The 18,830-nt window shown below is 41.5% G+C and overlaps 1 pseudogene; it reads left to right on the forward strand.

Moving 5' to 3' along the window:
- The first annotated feature begins 2,199 nt into the window (after nucleotides 1-2,199).
- Nucleotides 2,200-12,499, forward strand: LOC103220857 (sorting nexin-19 pseudogene; annotated as a pseudogene).
- Nucleotides 12,500-18,830: the final 6,331 nt, after the last annotated feature.

Here is an 18,830-nt window from a genome sequence, read left to right on the forward strand (position 1 = left end):
TCAGGCCAGGCTGGGCCTGGCGGACTCCACAGCATTCCCACTCCAACTTCTCGGATCCCAGACTTGCTGCTGCTGCCACCACTAAGGCCAACACGACCACTGCTGCTGTTGCCCTCAATGCACTGGCCCACCCTACAAGCCTCCTACCACCTGGCCCCCGCCGACAATCTCCTACCATTCCAGTCGAGCTGCAGTCTCTGTCTCCACCACCAATTGCAGCGAGGCCAGCCACAGAATCACACCATCTGCAAGCTCCTGCCTCCAGCATGCAACAGGTGACTCCTCCATCTTCTGACTGGAAGCATTTGGGTGATCAAAGCCAGACATGCCTAGAACAGGTCGCAGGGAGTGGGAGTGTTACAGGCTCACCTTGTCATGCTGGCCACTGGGTGGCAGGGGCTGGTTTCTGCGAAGTCACAACTGGGGTGGGTGTTACTGCCTTTGCTGAAACTGGCCCCTGGTTAGATGGAGCTGGCCAGGAACTGCTGGTCCTACCCTGGCTGCACTGCTTGGTGAACAGGAGAAGCAAAAACTCAGACCCAGTCTCCAAACAAGTGCTAGTTCCTGTTTCTGATGCCTCCACCCACAGGGCCCTGTTTCCCCGTGGTGCCCGCTACTCCATACCTGGGAGACCCAGGTTGTCTCTGCAACACAGTTTGAGGGTGCAGACCTGGGAATCATGGCGGGTGTTGGGGCCTTACTGTGCTCAGGATTCCCTGGGAAACACTGCGTGCCTGCCACTCTCCAATACGAGCAGAAGGAGGTTGCCCTCTAGAATCTAGAGTCTGGAAAGAGGAGAACGGCCCCTTCCTCAGAGGCCACAGCTATGGCTGCCACCTCTGTAGACCGCTGCTAGCAGCAGCAGTGCAGTGCAAACCCCAATAGCGCTTCCCTACCCCATGCTACAGGGCACGTAAACCTGATAGTGCCCCCAAATCACCTCACTGCCCCCATCTGTGCAGTCAGGAATAGTGCCCCTAACCAGCTGGGGGTAGTGACAGCCCAGATAGCGCCCCCAACCTGCCCCCCTGTCATAACAGTGCAGGAGCTGATAGCGCCCCTAACCCTCTTCCCAGCTGGTGGTGCGGCCCCAGTAGCACACGCAACCACCCCCACCACCAGGCAGTATAGCCAACCCCGCCGTCCCACGCCTCCAACACCCCCACCCGCAATGTGACCTTGATAGGTCCCTATCCAGGGTAGTGCATCCCTGGAGAGCTCACCTACCCTGCCACCTTTCTACCATGCTGGCCAAGCTGCAATCTCCGTCACCTCCACCAACCGCAGTGAAGCGAGCCTAGGTGCCACAGGCACAAGCCTCCAGTTTGTGGTATGTGGATCCCACTTCTCGTTCTCTAAGCTGGGCTCCCAGCTTCAATTCTGATTGGATGAGAGCAAGTCTTAGGACAACCAATCACAGCATGAAAATAAAGTCCAATCAGGATAAGCCTAGAGGTTTTCTCTCATCCAATCGGAACATGTAGTCCAGGAACCTCATTTGCATAACCTCAGTATATAAAGCATGCAGAGGGGGCATCCCACCATTTCAGGCTTTTACGTGGCTGCCTGCCCGGCTGCTCCTTGCAAGGCTTAGAGGACCAGAAGGAGTCGTCACTTACCACGGCTGGAGGCTGGAGCGGCACCACAGCTCGCCTCGCCGTGGTAGGTGCTGGTGACAGAGAGGGCAACTCGGCTGGAGCGGTGGGAACGGGTAAGTAGTTTTGGGGTAGGTGGAGGGATAAAGAGAGTGGTTAGCGGCAAAGGGAAAAAGAGGATGGCGTTCAGGAGAAGGCATTGCAAAAAGACGGTGGGGAAAAGATGGTTGGAAAAAAAGTTTTGGGGTAGATATTGGGGGAAAAGAGAGTGGGAAGTGGGAGGAGGAAAGAGGGGGGTGGGGAGGAACGGGCAAGTAGGAAGGAGAGAAAGTTTGCAGTTTTTCGGTATATGGAGGGGGAAAAGAGGGTGGCAAGCGGGAGAAAGAAAAAGAGGGTGGCAAGTGGGAGGGAGGCAGGGATTCGCCAAAAGACAGTGGGCAGAAAAGACAGATGGTGGGGAAAGAAAAGACAGAGACGGTGGGTAAAAAGCGGGTAGATGCAGTGGGAAAAGAGGGTGGCAAGTGGGAGGAGGAAAGAGGGTGGTGAGAGGGAGCGGGGAAAGAGGGTTGGGAAAAAGACGATGGGGAAAATAGTTTTGGGGTAGATGGACGGCAAAAGGAGGATGGTAAGGATTAAGGAAAGAAGAGGGCGAGTGGGAAGAGGGGGAAGGCTTTGTGAAATTTTGGGGGTGTAGATGGAGGAAGAAGGAGTGGCGAGCAGGAGTGGGGAGAAGGCTTTGAAAAGACAGTGTGGAGATGTTTTGCATAGATGGATAATGGAAAGAGGGTGGCAAGAAGGAGGGGGCGAAAGACGATAGGGAAAACAGTTTTTGAGTAGATGCAGGTTGGAAAAGAGGGTGGTGAGCAGCAGGAGTGGGGAGAAAGCGTTGGGAAAAGACAAGGGGAAAGTTTTTGGATAGATGGAGGAACAAAAGAGGGGAATGAGAGCAGAAGGGAGAAAAAAAGGGTGTCTAGTGAGTGGGGGAAAACAGTGGAGAAAAGTTTTGAGGTAGATGGATGATGAAAAGAGTGGTGAACGGGAGAGTAAAGAAGGCTTTGCGAAATGACAGTGGGGAAAAATAGTGGGAAAAAAGCTTTGGGGTAGATGGAGGAAGAAAAAGGGTGACGAGAGGGAGGGGGTCAAAGGTGGTTGGGAAAAGAAGGTGAGGGGACAAAGTTTTTGGGTAGCTCTTTTTTCTGATTTCTTAAATCAGGTTATTTGTATTTTTGCTTTGAGTAGTTTGAGTACTTTATATATTTTGTGTTACATTAACCCCTTGCCTGATGCATAGTTTGCAAATACTTTCTTCCATTCTGTGGATTGTTTCTTCATTCTACTGATTGCTTCTGCTGCTTTGCAAAAGCTTTTAAGTTTAATGCAATTGTATTTTGTCTATTTTTGCTTTTTGTTGCTTGTGCTTTTGATGTACATACTTGGAAATCCCTTGTGCTAGCCAGTTTCATGAAGCATTTTCCTATGTTTTCTTCTCTAGTAGTTTCATAGTTTCAGGTCCTACATTTAAATCTTTATCTTGAGTAAATTTTTGTGTACGGTAAGATAACAGCCTAGATGCATTCTTGTACATGTGGGTTTTGGGTTTTCCTAGCACAGTTTATTGAAGAGCTTGTCCTTCCCCTATGTGTGTTTTTGGTGCTTTTGTTAAGAGTTGACTGTGAAAGCTTGAATTTATTTCTGAGTTCTCTATTCTGTTTCATTTGTCTATGTCGGTCTGTCTCTCTGTCTCTGTCTCTTGTCTCTTCTCTAATTTTTTTTTTTTTTTTTTGCCACCACCATGTTGTTTTGGTTACTAGATTTGTGGTATATTTTGAAATCAGGTAGGATGATGCCTGCAGTTTTTTTTCTTTTTTTTCAAGATTCTTTTGTCTATCTGAGGTATTTTGCATTTCCATGTGAATTTTAGGAATTTTTTTTTTTTTGAGACGGAGTCTTGTTCTGTCGCCCAGGCTGGAGTGCTCTGGCGTGATCTCGGCTCACTGAAAACTCTGCCTCCTGGGTTCAAGCTATTCTCCTGCCTCAGCCTCCTGAGTAGCTGGGATTACAGGCGTGCGCCACCATGCCCAGCTAATTTTTGTGTATATAGTAGAGAAGGGGTTGCACCATGTTGTTCAGGCTGGTGTCAAATTCTTGACCTTGTGATCCAAGTGGTTTGGCCTCCCAAAGTGCTGGGATTACAAGCGTGAGCCACCGTGCCCGGCCGTTTTTTGTTTTGTTTTGTTTTGTTTTTTGTTTTCTATTTCTATGAAGAATATCTTTCCTAATTTAACATGGATTCCATTGATTCCGTAGATCACATAGGGTGATATAGATATTTTAACAATAATCTTCTAGTGCTTGGACATGGGATATCTTTACATTTGCTTGTGTCTGCTTTAATATCTTTCATTTATATTTTATAGTTTTAATTGTGTGATCTTTCACCTTTTTGATTAAGTTTATCTCTAGGTATCTTTTTTGGGGGGCATTGGGTAACTACTGCAATGAAATAGCTTTCTTGATTTCTTTCTTAAGTGTTTCACTATTGGTACATGGGTGTGCTACTCATTTTTATATATTGATATTGTATCTTGCAACTTTATGAAATGTTTATTATATCTAGTAGGATTTTTGTGGGATTTTTAGGGTTCTCCATATATATATGATCGTGTCACCTGCAAACAGTGACAATTTGACTTCCTTTTATTTCCAATTAGGATGCCTTTTGTTTCATTCTCCTAAGTCCTCTAGCTAGGACTTCAAGTACTGTGATGAATAAAAGTGGTAAAAGTAGCCACACCTGTTCCAGATCTTAGATGAGGAGCTTTTAACTTTTCCCCATTGATTATGATGTTAGTTGTGGGTTTGTCATATATGGACTTCATTGTGCTGAGATGAGTTCTACTGTTGAGACCCTCTCAAGCATTTTTCCGTTCATCCATTGCATTTTTCAGCTTTGAGGTTTCTGTGGCCTTTTTAAATTACTTCCATCTCTTTGTTAAATTTCTGAATTACTTTTCTATATTTGAATTTCATTGAGTATCCTCAAAACAGCCATTTTTACTTCCCTGTCTGGAGAATCTCACATCTTTTTTTTTTTTTTTTTTTAAAGATGGTGTCTTATTTCATCACCTATGCTGGAGTGCAGTGGCACAATCTTGGCTCACTGCAACCTCCGCCTCCCAGGTTCAAGAAAGTATCCTGTCTCAGCCTCCCAAGTAGCTGGGACTACAGGCACCTGCCACCACACCCAGCTAATTTTTGTATTTTCACCTTGTTGGTCGAACTCCTGACCTTCAGGTAATTCTCCCGCTTCGGCCTCCCAAAGTCCTAAGATTACAGGTGTGAGCCACTACACCCAGGTGAGTCTCACATCTTGAGCTCTCCTGGGTTAATCACTGGTGACTTACTTATTGTTTGGTGAGGCTGTATTTCCTTGAATGTTCTTAATGCTTTTGAGCATATGTTCATGCTTGGGAGTTAAATAAGTGGGTATTTATTCCAGTCTTTGCAGTCTGTTCTTGTTGTGCTTGTCCTTCTTCAGTCTTCCAGAAATTCCAAGAAATTCAAGACTGTTGAGTTCCCCAAGCCTGTGGTCACTGCAGCTGTTTCAGCACCAGAGGGCACCTTAAGCTCAGGTTCACTGTGACTTCTGCAGACTGAGGTCCTTGGTGGCCTTGAGAGACTTGGAGAAGGTAAGAGAGGGGCTCCCTGGGTTCCCAGGCAAAGTTCTTTATTTACGTGCCTCCTCTTCTCCTTGCAAGGAATCTGGGCACCAAGCTTTGTGGATCTGGGAGAAGTGTGATTTGGGCACTCTCATGGCCACTGCAGCTGGCGTCACACACCCAAAGCCCACAGCCTCTCAGACCAGAGCAGCACTGGGGCTTGCCTGAGTCCTGTGACCAGTATATTGCCTCACTGCTGCTGACTGACTTAGGTTTCTAAGCCAGGTTAGTCTGCTGGTGATGAAGCTGGTCAGGGTTTAGGTCCATCCTGCCTGGGATCAGGGCCACAGTGTTCTGCCTGATACTGTGTCCACTGTGATAGGGCTTAATACTGGGTTCTCCTCTTTCTTGCATAGGGAAGGAATTCCCTCTGCACTGCACTGCCTGGAGTTGGGATTGGGGTAACACAGGCAACCCTGTGGCCATTGCAGCTGATGTCATATACGAAGCCCACAGCCTACCTGACCAGCACATCATTGGTTACTGGAGCTCACCCAAAGACCAAAGTGACTGTGGCCTGCCTGTCACTGACATTTATTTGGGGCCTGAGGCCACTTGAATCAGCTGGTAGTGAAGCAAGTCAGGACTCAGGTTTGTCCCACCAGGGCAGTAGATTCCCTTTTAGGCCAGGTCATATCTAAATGCTCTGTGGGCACTGGCCTGGAATCAAAGGTCATGGGGTTCTGCCCAGTGCTGTGCTTTACTATAGCAGAGCTGGCACTGGGCTCCAAGCAAAGTCCCATGGACCTTTCCTTGTCCCTTTTGCTAGAAATGGACACATTCTCGGTACTGCACTGCCTGGGGATGAGGGAGGCGCAGTGCAGGCACTGCAAGACTGTCTTTTCACCCTCTTTAATGTGTCTTCTCTTGTTTTTAAGCTAAAACCATGTTCTGTGATCTGTCACCTGATTTCTTTAGCTCTTGTGAAGGTATTCTCTTGCTTGGATTGTTGGACGGTGGTTGAATTTAATGTTCCTGCAGAGACACAATCACTGAGAGTCTATCTTCCATCTCCCTCCACCTCTTCTCATTTATTTAGTTCTTCTTCAATTTATTTCAACAATATTTTGGAGATTTCAGAGTATGAGTTTTGAACTGCTCTTGTTAATTTCTAAATGTATTACTTGTTTTGTTGCTATTATAAATGGGGTTGCATCTTTAATATAATTTTAAGGCAGTTCATTGACAGTATATAGAAATGAAATGATTTTTTGGTATTGCATTTATATCTGGAAACCATGCCAAATTTATTTTGAATACTGTTCTACTGAATTTCTTAGAATTATGTATGTATAAGAGATCATGCCATCTATAAATATAAATAATTTTATTATTTTATTTTCAACCAGTATGTTTTCAATTTTCTATTCTTTAGTAACTACACCTCACTAGAATCCACAGTATAATGTTGAGCAGAATTTGCAAGAGTGGACATTCTTGTAACTAATCTTACCAGGAAAGGATTCACCCTTTCATTGCTGAGTGTAATGATAGCTGTGGATTCCATAGATAACTACCACTAGTTTCAGAAAGTTATCTTACTGTCCATAACTGGAGTGTTTTCATGATGAAAATATCTACTGTTTTCTCAAATGCTTTCCATCTGTTGAGATGCTCATATATTTTGGTCTTTTACTGTATTACTATGGTATTTGCATTCATTGATTTTTCAAATATTAAATCAATGGTGCATTCCTGGGGTCAATCACATCTGCACACAGTGCATGATCTATTTTGTATGTTGGTGGATTCAACTTGGCAGTATTTTGTTGAAGATTTTTGATTTTATAAAACAAAGATACTGGTCTATATTGTTTTGTGATTCAGTTTTGGTGTCAGAGTAATCCTGTTTGTAAAATGAATTGGGAAGTGTTCTCTCCCCTTTTTTTTTCTGCAATAGTGGGTGAACGATTGATATTAATTTCTCAGAGTGTTTGATTCACCTGGGAAGCTAGCTGAGATGAGATTTTTATTGTAAGGTTTTAAAATTGCAATCCAATCTTTTAACCTTCCATAGATCTATTTATATTTTTTATTTCTCCTTTAGACTGTTTTAGTTTCTGTCATTCTAGGACTTCATCCATTCTATCTAGGCTGTCTTACTTTTTCGGCATAAGATTTTCATTGCATTCTCTTTTGAATCATTTTTATTTTGTAATACTGGCAGTAATGTGTTCTCTCGCTGATTTTAGTAATTTGAGTCTCTTCTCTTTTTTCTTGCTTAGCCTAAGTAAACATTTGCCAATTTTTTTTATCTTTCCAAACATTTAATTATGGTTTGTTGATTTTCTCTGTTTCATATTCCCTTTCTGTTTTCCTAACTCTGTCCCTCCCCACCTTTTTTTTTCCTTTTTTTTTCTCTTGAGACAGAGTCGGGCTCTGTCACAAGGCTGGCGTGCAGTGGCATGATCTTGGCTCACTGTGACCTCTGACTCCCTAGTTCAAGCGATTCTCCTGCTTCAGTCTCCCTAGTGGCTGGGATTATAGGCACACACCACCAGGCCCAGATAATTTTTGTATTTTCAGTAGAGACAGGGTTTCACTGTGTTGGCAAGGCTGGTCTCAAACTCCCAACCTCGAGCAATCCGCCCACCTCGGCCTCCCAAAGTGGTGGGATTACAGGTGTGAGCCACCCTGCCCAGCTGGCTTAACTCTTGTGAATGTTTGTCTTTAGGAACATTGTATTTGGTTAATTAAAATTTAAGATTTTGAAGCATCAACTGTTCTCTTATATGAAAATAAAAGCATGAATTGGGAAATAATGGGTTCCCCAATTTTTTTGTGGGGGAACAAAACAACTATCCGTGTACATATAGTTTTTGGTTCCTCAGATCCTTGAGCCAACTTGGCCAAAATAAGTAACCCCTCATTCCTTATCTCAAGAAGGTGGTCTTGCCTTCCTTGGAGACATTAAAATGAATTCACTGGATATAGTTACTTTTAAGTGTATCAGTTTACTTCATGTCCCATTTTCAACCAGTTACTGTACCTGGAATAATTAACAGAATCAAATTCTGTCATGCACAGGTAAATAAGTGAATTCTATCATTTAGTATCTAAATATTGTGTATATATTTATATATCTATATTTTACTTGTAATTCAGTGAAAATAAGGCTTTGTATGCGCTGTGTAAAATATGCTGTCTATATTCTCATCATAGTAAAGAATAGATTGAGTAATGGAATGTGTTTGAATTTTAAATTTATCTTTCATTTGGTAGCAGAAATAAAATCTTAGCACTTGGTAAATTCCTCCATTTAAATTAAGATTTTACTTTAGCAGAAACAAAATATATCTTAATGGGATGATAATTCACTAGTTTACTTCTGATGAATGTCAGTTGGTATTTTATCCATTGTGGAATGACACAGCATCAAAATAAAACAGAATACACTTAGTTAAAAACCCAAAAATTATCTTATTGATTAATTTAGACATCAGAAGTTTACATTATAAAATCAAGGTACTTTTGGTTTTTGTTTGGTTTTTAGGATATTAGCGTATACCTACCAAACATGAACCATAGTAAAAACTGTCCAGTAACACTTTTCATTCCATTTTCAAATAACCTGAGTTTATGGGTCAGGTTGAAAAGCTTTTAGATGAGTCATTTATGTTTCTGCATGTATCCAAATATTTGTTTGTATATCATGTAGACAACCTAAGAAAATATGCACATATGTAAGCGATTGCATAGAATGGTAAAGAATACATTCTTAAAAGAAATGAGAGTAAGATACATTCACTTAATGTTCCAAATAGGTCTAGTATCTCAAATCCACTATTCACCCATTACTTTCAAACAGTGTATCAGAGTCAGGCACCCTGGCTCATGCCTGTAATCTCAGCACTTTGGGAAATTGACGTGGGTGGATCACTTGAAGTCAGCAGTTCCAGACCAGCCTGCCCAACTTGGCAAAAACCTGTCTTGACTAAAAATCACACACACACAAAAAAAGTAGGCATGGTGGCACACCCCTGTAATGCCAGTTACTTGGGAGGTTGAGGCACCAGAATCATTTGAACCTGGGAGGCAGGGATTGCAGTGAGCTGAGATCATGCTACTGACTCCAGCCTGGGCAACAGAGCAAGACTCTGTCTCAAAACAAAACAAAACAAAACAAAAAAAAAACAAAAAACATTATATCATGGTATGTGATTCATCTGAATTCAAAAAATTTTAACATAAACTAAATGAAAATTATTATACAAAATTTTGCTTGTTATCTCTTTTCAATTTACCAGCAATTCAAATCTTGTTGAGAATATTTGAACTGTAAATATTTTTCTCATTGTTGGTTATATTCAAATTTGCTCTCATTTGCAAAACAACCTGTTTAAAATTATTAAAATTGTACATAGCTTGAAATAATATGTTCAATATAATTGTCATGTGACACATCTATATTCAATAATTAAAAGCATATGACAATGCTTGTACCTGATCTTAATATTACTTAACCTTAGAAATATAGAATAAATGATAGGAATAATATGGAAGACAAAAGACTGTGAGAAGCCACGTGTTGCATATCTTTATTGTTTTTATTAAACTTTTTTTCCCCACCGCACTTACAACTAAATTTGTCATGGACCATGATAACTCTTATTGTAATCTTACTGTAGGTACATTCTCTTAAAAGCGTAAATAAAATGCATGATCAAAGTCAAAAATATGTGCAAGGAAAATACAGAAAATTTAAGTTATAAAAAGCTACTGTTGGTCGCCGGCAGCCGGCAGGCTGGCAGCCCTAACACAGGCAGGGCTGCGGAGTGCAGTCACCCAGGTCTGCAGCGGCAGCAGGCTGAGGCCAATGGAGATGACCCCGATGAGCCCACTTCAGGTCGGGGCTGAGTGTGGGCACATGGTTCTTGGCATTGTGTGACGCGGTCCTGGCCAGCCACCGCCCTCTGTGTGTGTAGGTGTCTGTGGGCCCCAGAGCCCTGCACTGTCCGCCCCAAGGCCGCGAAGAGGCTTCTGCCTGGGATAGTATCAAGGCTGCGGAGTTTTCCTCCAAAGCCACACCTTGATTGGAAGGGGCGAGTTGGAGGACTCTGAGTGGTAGCCATGGGGAGATGGCAGAGTTGCCACTGTCACTTTGCAGTGCCTGTAGGACTTAGAGAGCCCGGAGCCTCAGTTCCTTGAACAGCACCCAGATCACCCTGTATCTGGGACACAGTTCATTTCCCCCTTCCCTAACTCTGGAGTAAAATTTTGAGGGTTGTCATCTGGGGAAGCCACCTTGTCCCTTCAGCCATAGATACAGAAATAGTGCCATCGTTCCAGGAGACTCCAGCTGGATCGAGCTGTCACCTCAGTAACCTGTTGAGCAGCCAGAAGCTGATGGCTCTGGGGGTCTTGCTTGCTGGCTCCTGGTCATACACCTTCTGGTCAATGTGAGGCTGCTGTGCCTTCTGTCTGCATTACTAGTGGTGCTGGGAGGATGGCTGGGCTCCAGCGTCTCTGGAGTGGCTTCAGGTCCACTGCTCCTGGAAGGCTTCATCCCATTGGCCACCTGTCTTCTATGTCCTAAGGCAGAAAGACAGCTGGAACAGATCAACCGCACCATCCAGATGTGATTATTTGAGATTTTGTGCTTTCGTGATACCATTCTGTGAGCCAGGAGCCAGCCTTTGAGGAGGAAATGGAGGCAGCCATGAAAGGGTTGGTCCAGGAGCTTCAGAGGAGGATAAGCATGATGGACCATCAAGCTCTTGCCCAGAATGTTCTGATTCTCTGCCGTTGTCACCTGCAGAGCTACATTCAGGCAAAGGAGGCCATTACAGGGAAGAATGGTCCAGTTGAGCCTTCCCACCTCTGGGAGGCTTACTGCCGGGCTACTGCCCCACATCCTGCTGTGCACAGCTCCAGTGCTGAAGTCACCTATACACGTGGCATTGTGAATTTGTTGCTTCAAGGGCTGGTGCCCAAATCCCACTTAGAGACTCGTACCGGACGCCATGCCATGGTCGAACTCATCACATGCAGTGTAATCTTCCCACTGATCAGCAGGCTGTCAGATCCTGACTGGATCCACCTTGTACTCATGGGCATCTTTTCCGAGGCCAGAGATCCAGCACCCTGCCCAGCCAGTGCCCCTGAACAGCTCTCAGTGCCCACATCTCTGCCACTGATTACTGAGGTGCAGCAGCTTCCAGAAGGGAGAGCGACTTCTCCAGTAGCAGCTCCAGGGTTCCTAAGTTAACAGTGAATCAAAGAGTCCCGCAGGCCCCTCCTCAGAGGGTGAAGAAGGCCACACAGGCTGTAGGGGGAGATTTGGGTGGGATGTCTGAAAAAAGAAAAGTAGGAAACAACTCATCACATTTCCTATAGCCAAATATTTGAGTCCCCCTGTTCTTATGTGAAGACTCAGAACTGGAGTCTCCACTGTCTGAACTAAGCTTAGAAACCATCATGCTTATGACTCCAGGCCACTTTCTCTCTGTCAGGATTCAGGATGCCCTGTGTGCTCTAGAGAGTTCCCAGGCTCTGGAACCCAAGGATGGTGAGGGAAGGAGAGAGGCTGAAGGAGAAGAGGCTGAGGAGGTTCCAGGGACAGAAACAGAGACAGGCCTGTCTGTCTCCACACTGAACTTCTGCCCAGAGATCCAGATTGACACAGCAGACAAGGAGATAGAACAAGGAGATGTTACCACCTCCGTTACAGCTTTGCTGGAGGGGCCGGAAAAGACCTGCTCCTCACGGCCCTCATGCTTAGAAAAGGATCTCACCAATGATGTGAGCTACCTTGATCCTAGTCTGCCACCAATTGTGCTTTCCTCCTCTCCACCTGGTCCTCTCAGCTTAGCCACCTTCAGCTTTGAGCCCCTAAGCAGTCCAGATGGCCCAGTTGTCATCCAGAACCTTCGTATCACTGGCACCATTACAGCCCGAGAGCACAGTGGCACCAGATTCCACCCATGCCCACTCTGTACTGTGAAATATGAGACAGCCCTTGACGGTGACAACAGCAGCAGCCTGCAGCAGCTGGCCTACCACACTGTGAATTGTTGCTATCGGGTTCTTGAATCTGCAGGTCATCAGGAGAAGAAACCAGATCTATGAAAGTTCATTAAAAATGTGAAGGATCCTAAAAAGCTCTTTCCAGATCTTGCATTTGGAAACGTGGACAGTGACAGAGTAGAAGCCTGTAAGAGCCTCCTAGAATAATTCCTAAAGTGACTCTGTGCCATTCTGGAGATCACTGACAGAAAAAAAAAGGGATTTTTAAGGTGTATTAATATTAACCTGAAAAGCAAATGAAATTCAGTGAAAAAAACATGAAACATGTAAAAAATAAGCTGACACAAATAAACCTGAAATTGAATATTTTAAAGGAAATATAATCAACAAAATTATTCAGTTATACACTTGTTAATACTAATATTAACAAGTTATAAACCTAGTTGCCACGAGGGGTAAAACCTGTCAGTGGTTTTGGACAGTGGAAAAATGTTGAGAACGCCAAAAATTATTCCTCACTTTGTCTAGAGAAAAGACATGAAGGGGAAGGAATGACCTGTTACTTGGGAAAATATTATAACACTGACTAATCAGTAGGTGGAGCTACTGCTATTATTAGCTTATATGTTCTATGAAAAAGAGTAGACAGGCAATCTTTTGTGAGTCAATTTCATAATGAATGCCCTGGGTATTACGAGTAGCATCTTAATTTAAGACTACCTGGTTTTGATTAATTTTAACACAAAATTTACTCCACTATTCCCTACTCCTTCTTTGTACTATTATTGTAAAAATTTCATATTCGTACAATTGAAGACTATCAAGATGTTATAATTATTTCTTTAAGGCCTTTTTTAATCACTTAAGAGAAGGAAAAAGTTGCAAATAAAATACTTTTATTTTGTTTTCTTATTTGCTGATATAATTACATTTACCTGTGTCCTTTATTTATAGACATGGCAATGAGTTGCTATCTAGTGTCTTTCATTCAACCTAAAAAACTCACTTTGTATTTCTTGCAGGGCTGTTTGGGTAGTAATAAATATTCTGTTTCTGTTTTGTTTAAAGTTGTTCTACTTTCTTCTTCATTGTTGAAGGGCACTTTTACTGGATATAAAATTTTAGGTTGTCAATGATTTTTATTTTTTATATGTTTAATATGACACCCTATTGTCTCTGGCTTCCATGATTTCTTATAAAAAGTGACTGTTAACCCTTGAGAATACCTTGTACTTGATGACTCTTTGTTCTCATACTATGTTCAAGATCCACGCTGTTCTTGGTTTTCAAAAGTTTGACTGTAATGGATCTAGGTGTGCATCTCTTTATCTTACTTGCAGATCACTGAGATTCTTGGATATGCAGATTAATGGGGTTTTAAAAATCAGATTTGGAAAGTTTTCAGTAATAATTTCTTAAAGGGATTTTCTGCCCTGTTCTCTCTCTCCTGTAGAACTATTTGTTGCTATGCTTGATAGTGTACTACAGGTCTCTGAGACTCTTTATTTTCCATCCTTCTGTTTTTTTTTTTTTTCATTCCTCAGATTGAATAGTCTTCATCTACCTATCTATAAATGTACTCATCCATTCTTCCTCCAGAATAAATCTGTTGTTCATATCCTATAGCAAGTTTTTAATTCAGTTATTTTATTTTCTAACTGTAAAATCACTATTTGAGTCTCATTTCTTATAATTTTTTTCTTTTTATTGAAATTCTTTATTTGACAAGATATTATTGCTAGACTTCCATTTAATTATTTACACACGGTTACCTATAGTTTTTGAAACATATTTTTAATAACTGATTTAAAATATTTGTTTGGGCTGGGTGCTATGGCTCACGCCTGTAATCCCAGCACTTTGGGAGGTCAAAGCGGGTGGATCACTTGAGGTCTGGAGTTTATACCCAGCCTGGCCAACATGGTGAAACCCGTCTCTACTAAAAATACAACAATTAGCCGGCCATGGTGGTGCATGCCTGTAGTCCCAGCTACGCAGGAGACTGAGGCAGGAGAATCACTTGAATCCAGTAGCTGGGTGTTACAGTGAGCTGAGATCACACCACTGCACTCTAGCTTAAGTGACGAAATGAGATTCCATCTCAAAAAAAAAAAGAAAAAGAAGGTAAATGCATCATCTGGCCTGCTCAGGGTTAGTTTCTGTTAGCAATTTTTTTTTTTTTTGCTATGAGCTATACTTTCCTGATTCATTACATATATCATACTATTTTGTTGAAAACTGAACATTGGCCAGGTGCAGTGACTCACACCTGTAACCCTAGCACTTTGGGAGGCCGAGGCAGAAGGACTGCTTGAACTCAGGAGTTCAAGACCATCCTGGACAGCATAGAGAGACCTCATCTCTACAAAGATAAATAAAATTAGCTGGGCTAGGTGATGTGCACCTGTAGTCTCAGCTACTCTGGTGGCTGAGGTGGGAAGATCACTTAAGCAAAGTATGTGAAAGGTGATCATGCTACTGCACTCCAACCTGAGTAACAGAGTGAGACCCTGTCTCCCAAAAACAAATAAATAAATAAAAGAAAAAGGAAAAGAAAACTGAACATTATAAATAATACAATGTGGGTACTCTGGAAATCAGCTTTATTACCCAGATTTGTTGTTTCTGTGTTTTTTGTGGTAGTTCTTGCTGCTACTACCATGTGTTTGTTTTTTACTTTAAGTTCTGGGACACGTGTAGAATGTGAAGGTTTGTTACATAGGTATACATGTGTCATGGTGGTTTGCTGCACCTATTGACCTGTCCTCTAAGTTTCTTCCCCTCTCCTCCCACAACTCCACTCCCAGACAGGCCCCAGTGTGTGATGTTCCCCTCCCTGTGTCCATGTGTTCTCATTGTTCAACTCCCACTTATGAGTGAGAACATGTGGTGTTTGGTTTATTGTTCCTTTGTTAGTTTGCTGAGGATGATACTTTCCAGCTTCATCCATGTCTCTGCAAAGAACATTTATCTCATTCCTTTTTATGGCTGCGTAGTATTCCATGGTGTACATGTACCACATTTTCTTTATTCAGTCTACTATTGTTGAGTATTGGGTTGGTTCCATGACTTAGCTATTGTAAATAGTGCTGCAATAAACATACATGTACATGTGTCTTTATAGTAGAATGATTTATATTCTTTTGGGTATATACCCAGTAATAGAATTGCTGGGTCAAATGGTATTTCTGGTTCTAGATCCTTGAGGAATCACCATACTGTCTTCCACAATGGTTGAACTAATTTTCATTCTCACCAATAGTGTAAAAGTGGTCATATTTTTCCACAGCCTTGCCAGCGTCCATTGCTTCTTGACTTTTTAATAATTGCCATTCTGACCGCAGTGAGATTATATGTTATTGTGGTTTGGATTTGCATTTGTCTAATGATCAGTGATATTGAACTTTTTTTCATGTGTTTTTTGGCTGCAAAAATGTCTTCTTTTGAGAAGTGTCTGTTTATTTCCTCTGCCCACTTTTTGATGTGTCTTTCTCTTGTAAATCTGTTTAAGTTCCTTGTAAAGTCTGCACATTAGACCTTTGTCAGATGGATAGATTGCACACATTTTCTCACATTCTGTAGGTTGCCTGTTCACTCTGATGACAGTTTCTTTTGTTGTACAAAAGCCTTTTAGTCTAATTAGATCCCATTTGTCAATTTTGGCTTTTGTTGCAATTGCCTTTTGTGTTTTAGTCATGAAGACTTTGCCCATGCCTATGTCCTGAATAGTATTGCCTCGGTTTTCTTCTAGGGTTTTTATGGTTGTAGGTTTTACATTTAAGTCTCTAAGCCATCTTGAGTTAATTTTGGTATAATGTATAAGGAACGGGTCCAGTTTCAGTTTTCTGCATGTGGCTAGCCAGTTTTCCCAGCCTCATTTATTGAATAGGAGATTCTTTCTCCATTGCTTGTTTTTGTTAAGTTTGTCAAAGATCAGATAGATGGTTGTAGATGTGTGGTGTTATTTCTGAGGTCTCTGTTCTGTTCCATTGATCTACATTTCTGTTTTGGTACCAGTACCATGCTCCCTAACTCATTTTATGAGTAAACTGGTAAGAGACACAACAATGAAAGAAAATTTCAGGCAAATATCCCTGACGAACATTGATGCAAAATCCTTAATACTGGTAAACTATATCCAGCAATACATCAAAAAGCTCATTTACCACAATCAAGTTGGCTTCATCCCTGGGATGCAAGGCTGGTTCGACATATGCAAATCAATAAATGGAATCCATCACATAAACAGAAGCAAAGACAAAAACCACATAGTTATCTAAATAGACACAGAAAAGGCCTTTGATAAAATTCAACAACACTTCATGTTAAAAACTCTCAATAAAATAAGTATTGATGGAACATACCTTAAAATAATAAAAGCATTTATGACAAATCCACAGCCAATATCATGCTGAATGGGCAAAAGCTGGAAGCATTCCTCTTGAAATCCAGCACAAGACAAGGATGTCCTCTCTCACCACTCCTATTCAACATCATATTGTAAGTTCTGGTCATGGCAGTCAGGCAAGAGAAAGAAATAAAGGTTATTCAAATAGGAAGAGAGGAAGTTAAATTGTCTCTGTTTGCAGATGACATGACTTTAAATTGAGAAAATCCCATCATTCTCAGCCCTAAAACTCCTTAAACTGATAAGCAATTTCAGCAAAGTCTCAAGATACAAACTCAATGTGCAAAAGTCACAAGCACTGCTTTACAGCAACAATAGCCAAGCAGAGAGTCCAATCATAATGAACTCCCATTCACAATTACTACAAAAAGAATAAAATAGCTGGGAATGCAGCTAAACAGATATGTGAAGGACCTTTTCAAGGAGAACTAGAATAAGAGAGGACACAAACAAATGGAAAAACATTCTATCTTCCTGCATAGGAAGAATAAATATGAAAATGTACATACTGCTCAAAGTAATTTATAGATTCAATGCTATTCCTATCAAATTACCATTGACATTTTTTCACAGAATTATTAAAAAAAAAAAACTTTAAATTTCATATGAAATAAAAGAAGACCCCATAAAGCCACAACAATCCTAAGCAAAAAGAACAAAACTGGAGGCATCACACTACCTGACTTCAGACTATACTACAAGGCTGCAGTAACCAAAACAGCATGGTACTGGTACCAAAATAGGGACCCTCTTTGACTGATAGTTTAAGTCTTTATTTTTTGTTGTATGCAACCGTAGAAGCCTCTGTCCATCTAGCTTTGTTGTCAGCTAATAACAAAAAGACACAGTCCTTAATGACTTGAGCCAGTAACTATCTCATCGTTTGCCAAAGCTTTATATTCATATTGATGTAGATATTCAAAGCTTCACATGTGTACCATAATCTCTATTTCTTTTACACTTTCACTTATATTTCCTTTGTGTGTGCCCCATGTTTTATTTTGTAGAGTTACAAAGTATAGGTGAAAGGTAGTCTTCTGGACCTTACCAGTGTGGGGGAGTAGATTTCTAGTGACAGAGTTACTCTAGCATTCCAATCTCCCTAAGATTTCAATTTCTTCCTTACTTTAAACCAGTAAAGATCTATCATCTTCAATTCACCACCAGTGGGCAATATGTTTATAGGTGTTTCACCCAACCAATCAACTAAGCTGCTAGCACCTTTTCTAATTCATTGATCTACAACATTAAATGGAGAATTTCTACTTAGTGGATTTATATCAATGAATTTAGCTTAATCCATTTTTATGTTTCTTGCATCATTCAATCCTGTATTTATAATATCTATTCCCTAGAATAGAATAGAAATCTATTCTGGATTTCTGTTTGTATAATTAGAAAACTAAAGTTAGTACATTTGGAGTACAATGCAATTGCTCAAGTGTCACACTTTCTACCTCACCTTTAGGGGTGTACGGGGACTTGAGTCTAGTGATGAGTCTAGAAACAAAGAAAGTTGGTGGGCACGAATCCTAAAGATAATCAGTATCCTACAGATAATCCTAAAGATAATCAATATTGTCCTGCTTAACACCTGCCTCAGGGGAGACTGTTATTTTTTCCTTAGGTAATTCTGGATTAATTCCTCAGACAGAGATGAAAATTGTTAACCCTGTGGGTGGAGAGACCACTACCAATGGGAATGGAGTAAACACTGCCACTGGTGGTGGTGAAGCCACCTCTGCTGGCAAGAAAAGTTTCATCAAAATTTAGAACCTCAATGCTCTAGTTTAATTAGGGTCTTCTCACTCATCTACATCTCAAGTTATAGGATCCCATCCTTTTCCAACCAATGCCCCCACTTCAACGGTAGATACCTTGCAAAGCTGAGAGTTCAAATTTCGTTTTAACTTAGCATTTATCATTAAGAGAATTTGTGTTTGATTCTCAGAAATTTCAACCCTGTGACTGCAGTAGAGAAGATTTCCCTGCAGGGCAGACATGGAAGCTTTTGTACTATTTTTGTTAATCCAGAGACAAGAATTGTCTTATCCTTTTCTTTCATCATTTTTCCAGCAACATTAGAACCAACCTACCAACATCATTATACTCTTTACTGTTCCATAAATGTTTAAAAATACT

Source organism: Chlorocebus sabaeus, chromosome 2, assembly GCF_047675955.1.
Source record: "Chlorocebus sabaeus isolate Y175 chromosome 2, mChlSab1.0.hap1, whole genome shotgun sequence".
NCBI lineage: Eukaryota > Metazoa > Chordata > Mammalia > Primates > Cercopithecidae > Chlorocebus > Chlorocebus sabaeus.